The sequence below is a fragment of the Zootermopsis nevadensis genome, unplaced genomic scaffold, assembly GCF_977971745.1.
Source record: "Zootermopsis nevadensis isolate Lab colony 2312 unplaced genomic scaffold, Znev_1.0 Znev_ptg000083l, whole genome shotgun sequence".
In the NCBI taxonomy this organism is placed as follows: Eukaryota; Metazoa; Arthropoda; class Insecta; order Blattodea; family Termopsidae; genus Zootermopsis; species Zootermopsis nevadensis.
In genome coordinates, this window is record NW_028259214.1 from 439,208 (window position 1) to 451,210 (window position 12,003).

General features: G+C 36.3%; 1 pseudogene across 1 annotated transcript in view; it reads right to left on the reverse strand.

The window, feature by feature from the left end:
• Window positions 1–12,003, reverse strand: part of LOC110831219 (uncharacterized) — a 34,669-nt pseudogene that overhangs the window by 20,083 nt on the left and 2,583 nt on the right. The window contains exons 4-9 of the transcript XR_015533014.1: window positions 9,081–9,214; window positions 7,864–7,986; window positions 6,384–6,474; window positions 4,800–4,884; window positions 1,980–2,051; window positions 273–530 (exon numbers count right to left, since the gene is read on the reverse strand). The product of XR_015533014.1 is annotated as an uncharacterized LOC110831219 (transcript). The remainder of the gene's footprint in view (window positions 1–272; window positions 531–1,979; window positions 2,052–4,799; window positions 4,885–6,383; window positions 6,475–7,863; window positions 7,987–9,080; window positions 9,215–12,003) is intronic.

Below are 12,003 nucleotides of genomic sequence, written 5' to 3' on the forward strand. Positions count from 1 at the left end.
TTATCTCTAAACCCAGCATTTTAAATTCTCAGAAACGATCATTGCGGGAAAATTGTGGGCCGGGACTAAGATTTTTGAACGATCGATGCGATAAAACGATAGTTCGAGGAACGATAGAAGCGGGAAAATGTAACATTATTTTATATGGGATGTATCCGGGACCGAACAAAACGGACGATGCATCCGGGAAAACGATAGTTCCGGGAACGATGGATAGAGGTTTCACTGTACTGAACTTCAATATAGTTGATTGCTGCAGTATGGACATTCACCTCACTGGCGGAGATGGGGCCACATCAGGAAGAAGATGCTGCAATGTAATGAAGGCTTCTCGTGCAGAACACAGCGTATTGCTCTGCATAGGAGCTGGGTAGCAATACAGAACACCCTGGTTCTCAGGACCTCCTTCAGTAAGACCTTCTTGTGTGAGGTATAACACTCCTACTGGGAGTTCCTGTAGAACACAGCTCAGTTCACCAGCACCAGTGGTCCCTTAATAGCTGTTTCACCAAATCTGACTGCTGAATTCCCTGGATGTAATAGTAAGTTTTGGTTTCGTGATTAAAATACATACATAAAAGTGTGCAGATGTTTGTAGCAGTACATAACAAATTTTGTATACATTTATGTGCCACCTTCAAAAATTAAGAGCCTCGACGGAAATCAAATATAAACGCTGTGAGTAATTATTTTTGCTCCAAAATTATAAAATGCAGTCTTTCCACAGAAATTACACACTACCGCAAGATATATTTTCGAACAAGTTCTTACACAAGTCCAGTACTATTTTTACTAGTGGTATGTGACTCAAGATGAAATGGAAAAGGCTTTGACCTCTTAATATGGATTGAAGTACATGTGCAAAAAACTGTTCAGCAAATATTTGGAGCAATGTGTTTACAACAGCCACCATAAAGGGACAATACAAGATCCAATAATAAACAACAAGACAGATGTTTCTGTGTAGCAATTAGTAATGCTGCTGAGCTGGAACCTGCTGCTATCACATGACTGCATCATTCAGAAGTTGTCTGTCTTAGAAATTGTTAGTTTTCTGGCTGAAGTCTGTATTGGCATAGTGCCTTGTTTCTTTATGAAAAAGTATGGATGATAAACTGTTAAAACAGAGCATCAAATTTTTTTTTTGTAAAAAAAATACTGACTGCTTCTAAGAATTCAGTCTACCAGTACAACCCAGAAACCAAACTCCAAATTTCCAAATATCAAAACCATGTTCAACTGCTTGCTTTACTGACATCAAACGAATGACTCATTACAAATCTCCTGCTTCAAAAATTCAATTAAGCATTCTACCTTCAAGTTCTGAAATGCTTATGGCAGCACATTCACTGATAAATACCAGTCTCTGACTCAACAAAGTCAATTTTTAATCATTCATGCTCCCACACAACACTTATATTAAAATTATTTTTGGCCAAAGACAAATACATGCATTGGGATATGTACTGAGTTTGACACATGCAACTTTTCATGTTTCCAACACATCTCTCATTATGAATCACTTGGGAACATCTTGCACAGACGACGTAACTAATACTTGTATCTGGCACTCACATTTTCAGAAAAACAGTTTTATCAACAGTACTGGGCACTCTGATCAAATTAAGGACGAGATACAAGATGAAATTGAACACGTAGCACATAAAAGAAATAAATAATTCATACAAAATATTAGTCAGAAAGAATAAGGAATAAACCTTCTGAAAAATACAGGCCTAGATGGAATGGTAAAGTTAGAATGGAACTTCAAGAAACGGTGTGAAGAGAATTCCTCTAGCTCACCATCACAGTGACAGGTCCTTGTAAACATCCAGGTTCCATAAAGGTAGTAAATTTCTTGACTAGCTGAGCAACTATCAGTCCTCAAAGAGGACTCTGGTCCATGAATGTTAATTTCAAAGCCCTGTACGCAATACTTTTCCAAAATGTTACAATGCCTGAGCATATAAGACACAAACCTTGGGTGGGCTTTCAACTGACAACTGTGCTGTAACATCACGACCTGCAACTCGCTGCAACTTCAGCTCTACCTGTAAGGGAAACATGAACTGTTAACATAAATTAACATCAGATTCTTAGCAGTTCCACATGCTATACAAAACACTACAGCTTGCCTTACCAGGAGTGCTGAGATTTGTTAGAACTGAGTCGATGGTTTGGAATGTAACTTCACGTCCATCCACACTACGCAACCAATCACCTACACATCATATGAAATTATTACTACTTTCAATATACATTATATTTACTTATCACTTCTCAATTATACACCTAAAGGTTATGAAACTCAGATATTATCTATCAAAAAAGCTGACCACACTATATGAAGGCCTATCAAAAGTCCTGGTCCAATAACACATGCAATATAAGTCCTGACACACTACTGGAATTTTCTCACTTCAAAATAGTCTCTCTGCAACTGAACAGATAAATTCCAATGATCCTACCATGGAATAGATTAAAATTGCAAAGCAAGAATCAAATGCATACAAAACAATAAAATAAAATAAGATATGACATTAAAGTTTTATGAAATGGTGGCGATATCAAATGAATAATATGGTGTGTGAAGGTATCAAAAACAACACTAATATTGTACTTCATCACATAATTCACATTCTCATTTTTATGTTAAAGCAACACCAAAATTGAAAAGTAATACTCTTTGGAAGACACAAAGGTTCCAAAGGTGTACTCTACACCACACACTGCTTAACATTATCTCCTTAATCATATATTTATTTATTTAGTGTTCTGTCTGACGACAGGTCCATATGAACAGGATCCTTGCATCCTTTTCTCGGACTGGGACCTGTTCATATACGTTCTTGGCAGATGATCCAGAAGTGGTTTGCCATTGCCTTCTTCTGTGTGTGAATGGAATAATTGTTGGGATGCCTAGACCACGGCCTTGCCCAACACAAGTTATAAATTCGGGCACCGCAGGGAATCGAACCCAAGAGCCCTGGATTACAAGGCTAGCGTTCTAACCGCTAGACCACCGTGGCTATTCATCATATATAGGAATAGTAATTGATCCCTCCATTTGCTATAACTATTCTTTTCACACACACTCATATTTATCGTCTTAATCCGCAAAAGTGATACAGTTACGGATTACACCACAGAAATACTATAATTAATTTTTAGAAAGCTCACTAATTCACTTCCATCCACAGAAGATACTTTCTTCTGATGTCACTATAACAACAAATTAACCTAATACATTATGCTGGGCTGCCAAGCCACTGACAGTTTGCAGCTTAAATAATTCATATTACTGATATTAGTATAGACAATTATGTCATCGGTGCTGCTATGGACATCATAACAAATAATTCATGTGACCACTGATAGGAGGCAGCATGAGAAGTTTGTTTGATCACTGATCACATAAATGCCATCATGCCATCGTGGCTTAACAGCGTCTTGAGACAGGACCATCCTCCCACATTGTGACTTCAACCGTTCATCAGGTTCGTAATACTCATTACAAGAACGTGTATTGTACGAATATGAAATGGCCTTAATCATAATTCACTCCATGACAAATTATGATCAGAACATAAAAGTTCATACAATAAGAGATACATGGAACAATGATCTTTGCTGAAAAACATGCCAGACAGATGCCCACAAATTCAACTTCAAGGACAAGATTGGGTTTGGGTTAGACCATGGACTGAAGCTTGGTGAGAAAGCCCAAGGGCATCCTCAGGTTCTCCACACCTTTCCAGCTGATTAGATGTGTGAGCACACATAATGTCCAGATCTGGGGTACCAAAAAGCCACATGCTATTTATCCAGAACAAAGGTTTATGGTCAGATCTTTTTTTGCAGAAAGCACAATTACAGGCATCACATATCTCAACATATTGCAACAGTGGTTAATGCCACAACTGTCAGAAGATTTTCCACAACAGGATTCCTAGTTCCGGCAGGATTGTGTACTGCAACTCTGGCGTTTGGAAGTCGGTGACTACCTTTATGAAAACCTGCCTTGCACGTGGCCTCCCAGAACCCCTGACCCGACACTAATGGGGTTACGCAAGGGATGCAGATTACTAACCTCCTCGGCCACACATTCTTCATGAATTAGATACACATATCCAAATTCAGTGGAAGTTGCGACACCTTGGACAAAGTGACGCAAGAACTTAAAATAATTCTTTTATGTTTGCCATGTGGTGAATGGCTCTCATATCGTAAACCTCTACCTTGATGCAAATTAGAAGGTTACCTTTTTCATCTGTACGTCGTTTCATTGTGTGTCGCTTGTAGTATTTGTTCAATAAATTTATGAAATGGTGTCCAACATACAAATAGTCCAATATAGGTAAGAAAATATTGGCACAATGAATGTGTTTTGTGCTCCTCATTACACAACACTTTCTTAATTGCACAGTTTATATAGAGAATATAGTGCTTAATGAGGAGATAAAGACTTTTGAATTGTGAAGGATGTGGAAGTAACCAGTCATGGCCTTGTCTTAAAACACTATCCCAGCACTTACCTGGAGAAGTTGAAGAGAATTACTAAAATTCAAACCACAATAGCTAGGCCTTGGACCAAGAACCTCCCAAATATTCAGCAGAAGTACTAATCACCCAATTTTGACGTCTGGTGCGTGAGTTTCATTTTATGAACATGATAACTAAATGTGTGTTCAAGTTATGTACAAAGCAAAAATTCAGATTACAAGACATACTGGAAGTAATTTAACAAAATAAAGAAAACAATATCAGCTACAGTAAGAAAAACAACCAAGATAACATACCATGTCCATTATTTTTTGTTTTCTCGTATCAGTGCTTGTTGCAGTATGCCTTATCATTGCAGAAGTCTGTCTGTTACTCACACAACTGTAAAAAAAGAACTGCATTTCAATGCATGATCAGAGCAGATTCATAATATCATGAAATTTATCAATGCATGTTCATGTAAATTACAGGTTTCAAGCAAAGTGAAATCATTTAGTTATATGCCCAAAACATAAATCTTAAAAAAATACTGCTTTCCAAGAGTATCCCAAATAAAATTCTGCTTATATTTCTTGCTTCCCCAACTGATCTACTTTTCAGCCCCCTGTAACCAGTGCCTTCTTTGTGGCAGCATGCACCAGTAAGGAATACCAGCAATTTTGCTTTAAAATATAAAAAATAAAGATTGTCAAAACATGTTAAAATTGTCAGACATGCCATAAAAGCACTGCCAATTCTTTCTAGAAATATGTCCTGGTTTTAACTAACCTAACAATACAGAAACTCTATAAATCATTGTATAACTCAGTTCACAAATCACTAAATATATTTTTCTTACATCTGATACTCTTAGAACTCTGTTTTTAAATATTTGAAATTAAGCACTGTAAATATGAGTAAAAAACACAAACACATGCAAAATAAGTAAATTAATTCTTTATAATCTAAACCTTCCAGTGATTTGAGAAACAGACTGAGAGACCAAGCATGAGGACAGACTAAGTGAATTAAGACATACAGATACAAGAGGAGAGTGAAGAATGGAGAAGGCTTTGTTATAAGACAGTCCACACCAATGAGAGGAAATCCAAGGAAGAATCAAATACAATAAATGGAAAAACAAAATTTACCATCTGTATGGAAAGGAAAATTCCCTTCTACTACATAAAATGACAATAATGTCAGCTGTATTTAAAACAGTCCAAATACAGTCAGGGAGTAATCAGTCCCACCCTCTTCTATAGGGGCTGATTTACATCTATTCAAAATAAGGTTTCTTACAGTGTAAGACTGTAATCTTGAGACTTGCGGTGTGGGGAATTGAGGTGAAGGAGGAAAAATGGCGTCAGCCTTTAACACTTCGGACTTCCTGCATTCCTTGCAAGTCTCAAGATTACAGTCGCGTACTCTACCTCTGGTGGAAGATATACTGGCTTTTCTCTCTTAAGTGAACCAACATGAAGGCATGGAAGAAGTGGAAATCTCAGTTGTATATGCTTGACATGGGCAAAATAATCTTGAACTGATATCCTTTGACCATCATCCAACTGAAATCTTTATAATCAAAAAACATTACATGTAAAGCAAAATATTCCTATAACATCATAAAATATACTCATAATGCAATCTCAGGGAAACTGAATTTTTACCACTTTAAAGAATTCTCTGTTTAACACAGATACCTATTTCCAGGGAAAAAATTCAAAGAGATTTCAGCAGATGGTAGAAATCATCAAGGCAAACTTGTAGCTAACATATTCCTCATTTCATATAACTGCACATGTGAAGTCAGAAACATTCCTGTACATTCAAAGCTATCTACTGATGAAAAACATGTGAACATAAAGATATGACTGTAGCTCACAAAAGATTGAACGTACCGTAATTTTGCTGGACATTCAGCAATTGCGTTTACCCTGAATGTTCGCTTGCTGGTCGGGTTGTTAGGGATCGTGTAATCAACCTTTAAGTCTGAAACAAACAAAATTGAAGACCGACAACCTGTATACTTTTAGACTGTTACACATACAATGAAAATAAACTCCCCACCACACACAATGAAGGCACTTGACAGGATAGGACATAAAGCTGGTATTTGTCCTTGACCTCTGCATTACATGGGAATGATTTGTTCAGCGGCATGCCCTATCCAAGCTTTACCCCTGCAGAAAGGCCTATCTACTACCCACACGAAAGAAGTCTGGGTGGGCTGGTCTGGATGCAGGGACTTGTAGAAAAATCCTCTGCCTCTGCTGGGAATCTAACACTAGTCATCCAGTCCATAGTCATACTGAGCTAACTGGCTATATTAATTTCTAAAATAAGTTTCTTTTAATAGAAGCCTCTGACTGCAGGTTCATTAAGCTTTTAGAAAATGCTATTTAAACTAGAATTCAAAACCTTCATGCACAAAGGAAATAACTCCTATGGACCAAATCATGTTGCTGGTTAGTAGGACTTAAGATTTTCAAGGTGATGAGCATGAAGATGACTGTCTTCTGGGTTATAGTGCCATGCAGTCTGGCAGAAGTTCCCAGAAAACAGCCATCTTCATGTTATGTTATTCAAATAGCTAAACAAACAGTCAGATGTTATAGTGTGAGGACACAAATCTGTATGTACGTTAACAAAATATAAATAAATTAACAATAGGCCTACACACAATGCTGAATATTTAAAATAACTTTGTCCCTCCTGAGAAAAGTATATAATGTCACTTCTCCTCTTATGCCCACAATTTAAAAGACCAGCATATAGTTAGCACAGACCCCATAGTTCAAACACCTTACTTGAAAAGGCCACATTTGAAAACCTTACGAAGTGAATTTTAAAGGGACATAATGGTCCCTGATCAACAGAGTTTTCAACCATATTATTTTCTTCATAACGTTAAGTCTTTGAAGTTCAGTGTTAACTACATGTTCCACCTTTTTTAACAATCAATAACTTTTATAATTTGCATTTATGGTTTTCATGATTCTCAGAATAAACAACAATTATTTCCTTAAACAGCATTATCCATCTGATCTCTGTAATGCTTTTGCTGTGAATAACAATGCTGACAATGAATTTGTTGTGGTTTCCTACCAACTTGTATTAATTGTGTTCATAACTTTTTCATCTTTGAAGAACATTATTTTATATGTGAAAATTCAATGTTAATTTGAAAATGTATTTTGCAAAACGAAAGTTTTACTTGCTTTTAACAGCTCATATATGAACACAGTTCTCTTGAAAGTTTAAAATACATTTCCAAAGAAAAATATATCTCTTAACTGGCTTCGCAGTCTTATGGCATAATGTACTGGCTTGGTACTGAAAGGGATAATGCAGTGTTTCAGTAACTATTCTCACCCTTACCACGGATATAGCTCTTGAAATCTTCCTTCTGATCGTCGTTCAACTCACAGTCATCTTGAGGTCTGCAGATTTCATGAATGGCATCCACAACATTTTGTGGTGATGGAAAACCTTTATGTGTCACTGTAAAACATAATTATCACAATTAAATCAGAAATAAATGTAACAAATAAACTTAGTGCTGCAGTATGATTACTTCAGTATTCATACTCTTCAACTGATTTCACAGTTCCACTGAAGGGTTCTACATACCAGATGGCCCATTTTTAAAAATGTACGTGACTATAAATTATTTTATTTTACACAACTCTGCAAACTTTATCAATCTTCTCAAAATGAGCATTACACAAGTAATACATATATCCCATACACATCTACAACTTTTATTTCAAATCTTTTTTCAATATGATATAATTTTAATTCAATACAAGGAAAAATAATTTACAACATTACGCAGAAAACCTGTAATGTAATTAAAAAATCATGCCAAGTTCCGTATTCAGAGCTGAAATCTGGACCACCAACCCAAAGCTTTTGATAAAAAAATGCCTTATTTCTGCTTAACCCCTTTGGTGACAAATTATTTTAAAGCAATTGTACAAACTAATGATAATGAGAATGATTTGAGGTTTTCACAGTGGTGAGTATGAAGATTTCCGTCTTCTGGATAATGAATTTCAGCATTGGAAACAAATTTATGGCCTGGATTATTTAAAAATAAAGTGATAGAACTTTTTCACAATTAACTTTTATGAAATAAAATGGTCTCACAATAACAAACAAAAATGAAAAAGAGAACAAATACCAATAATTGATAAGAATGGAAAAAATATTGCTCGTTTTTCATAAAAACCTCATATATATTCTGTTTTCAATGCCTGATGTATTTTGTTTCCCAGAGAATGTTCAGCGGCCCGTAGTACACATGACCCATTAACAAAATCCATTACCATAAATCTTGGCACACCTCATCTGAGGCAAACAGAAAAGTGTCTTTTTCAGTACCTGGTTATGTATTTTGGTGCACATGTGATTCTGATTATAGTTGACATTTAACTTTCAAATATGCCTACTGACAATATCTGCAATAAATATTTCAGGGGTTTGAGGAATGTTGTCCAACTAAACAAGGTACCTAAAAATTAGAGGGTAATGCTAACACTAAGACAAGCCCCTGTATTAAGTACCAAGTATTACCAACCATTAAATATACTGACCATCAATGTTCACAAATGGCTTACAGCCCAAAGTGGCACTTTGGAACACTCCATACCACATTTCTAGTCCATCACCCAGTTTCAAAATACTACCGCTTGGAGGAGTATAGAATGAGCGTCCAACTTGCACAAACCTAACAAAATAAACATTAGTACCATTAACTTATTAAGCACAGACAAACAGTTTCAAATTAAATTCTTCATGCACCTCAACAAAACAGTGACATGCAATAAAATCATCACTAAAGTAAACTTCAGGGCTGAAGTCCCAACAGGTATGAGACTGATAATATCCTGCAGTCACACACTGCACTGATATTATGGAACACTGTTTAATCAATAACTGACAGGATACGACAAAAGAACTCACAAAAAACCAACTCCAGTAACACTTTATCCACCATAAATCCCATGCAGACCAAGCCTCCATAACGAAAAGACAGCATTCTACTTTCAAAGTGAAACACAGAATTATCTTCATGCTAAATGCCTCATGAACTGCACATGTTAGACAGCGTTCAGTGAAAGAATTAAGGAAATTCTGGCATATTTTAATGCATTATATCAGAATTTTGGTGGAGAAACTCAGGAAAACCGCAAATAACTTAGTAAGAAACCAGGCTAAGACTCATTACGAACTCACTTCAAACTCTAATGGATTTATTTATTTCTCATACTCCTGCACTTCACGACTACCGCACAATTTACAGAATTATACTGCGATCACATCATGAATTGTAGATCATTAATAGGAAGCACTAAGGCCCTATTTTTAAGTACCTTGTTGAGAAAATGAAAGAAAAATATTAATGACATGCCAATAATAAGCTGATTTCTGGTACTTCGTGCAATTCTTGTTTCTAGTTTGACATCCGAAAAAGCAGAGCTAAATTTTAGAACATAAATTTATTTACTGATACAGTGTTTTAAGGTAAAACTAAAATCAAACAAAATTATACTCCAAGATAAAACTGACATATAGCTGAAGCAAGGAACAAATAAACAGAAATTTAGCAGTTTGCAAATACACTTCAAAAAAGGGAATCTCCTTTCAGAATTCTAATAATATATAGTCACATAAGATTTGGAGAGATAAAACAGTTTATAACTGGTCTAGCCAATGTGTATGCCATGGACCCCAGAGTTCAAGCCCAGGGGGGAAGCACACACAACTAAGCTGTAAAACGCAGGTATCCACAACCTAAGTACTGAGCAGTTATTTTCCCGGAATCTTTCAGTAAAAAGAGGGTAGGGAAGTGGCAACTTGTAGAAACAGTCCCAAACACTTGGGAATAACGGAGTTGCAAAGTGGCCTAGTTGGCAGCAATCCGAGAAATTAGAGTGGATTCATTCTCTTCGTAAAGCTGGCTGCGTTCTTTCTGATAAACATTGTGTTGTACGTACGAGAATCATCTTCATCGACATTAATAAACCATATACTATATAGTATATACCAGTGTTAACAACTGTGGCAAAAGTTAACACTCCTGCAACCTCACCACTTCACAGCAATTTTCTACAATCCAGCTGGTGATCATCCTTATTCCCCATGTTAACCCTGACAGGAAAAGAGATCTCACCAGTAACCCCTTTTCACCCACACAGACGCAAACATACCTACCAAAGACCCATCAGACCCTGCACAAACAGCACTGCTGTAAGTTAAAAATTAACAACTCGTCGCTAATTCATAAAAAATGTACTGATCACAGAATCAATTGGAATTTTATATCACAGACTATTATTTAAAATGCCATAAAAATTTGGGATGAAAAATTCTAGTTCTATCATCCTGCAGATTGACCCTTAAACCAAAAAATCTCTCTACGAATAATAACTAAATACATGCAGAGTTTTTACAATACTCATATCCATTTTAATCAACATTCATAATTATTTTGCAGGTTTTAAAATTAAACTAACAATTATCATGTCACAATCCTCCTCAAGATCATTATCAAATCTCAGCCAGGTTTTCTGGTTACCATGATTCAGTGCTTTCTAGCTCTTCCTTGGCCCTGCAGGCAACACCAGTGAGTATCTTGAAGTAGACATCTTACAAGTCTTTACATACTTTCATTTCATTATCTACCCACTTCATTTGACACTACACAATCTCTGTAACTGACACAGTATTGATGAATACTTTACAGACCAATCAGATGTTTCTGGTACACCAAGAGTCACAAAATAGCTAATTAACTACGTACCCATGAAAAGCTGGTGCATTGCACAGCACAATATCTACAATTGAATAAAAATTTCCTTGGATATTATCCATCGTCTAGTAAATATAAAACGTAAAACGACGTTTCGGACATGGGACTCTATCTCCGTCTTCAGGTTCCTACACAGTTGGACCCACTAGATAGAGCTAATCCCTATCTCCGGACAAAGTAAAAAAGTAAAAGTCCCGGAATAAAAAGGCATTAACACACCATCCATCCGTGGGACGTAAAAGAATAGAAGTAGAAAACAAAATTCATTGAACACGATAAAAAAAACCCACAAAAGGTGGGAATAAATACACATGAATATTAACTTGAAACTCGATGCCCAACTTGGATTTCTTCAGAGATGACAGGAATCCAAATAGGAGATAAATCCAAACTAGGCTGGCTGATAGGATTGGCGAGTAGTGCCATGTGTGCCGCCTCCTTGTATTTTCTGTAGATGGTATTGGGTTCTGTTAATAATACTCTGGCTCCTACTTCTATTCTTTTACGTCCCACGGATGGATGGTGTGTTAATGCCTTTTTATTCCGGGACTTTTACTTTTTTACTTTGTCCGGAGATAGGGATTAGCTCTATCTAGTGGGCCCAACTGTGTAGGAACCTGAAGACGGAGATAGAGTCCCATCTCCGAAACGTCGTTTTACGTTTTATATTTACTAGACGATGGATAATATCCAAGTAAATTTTT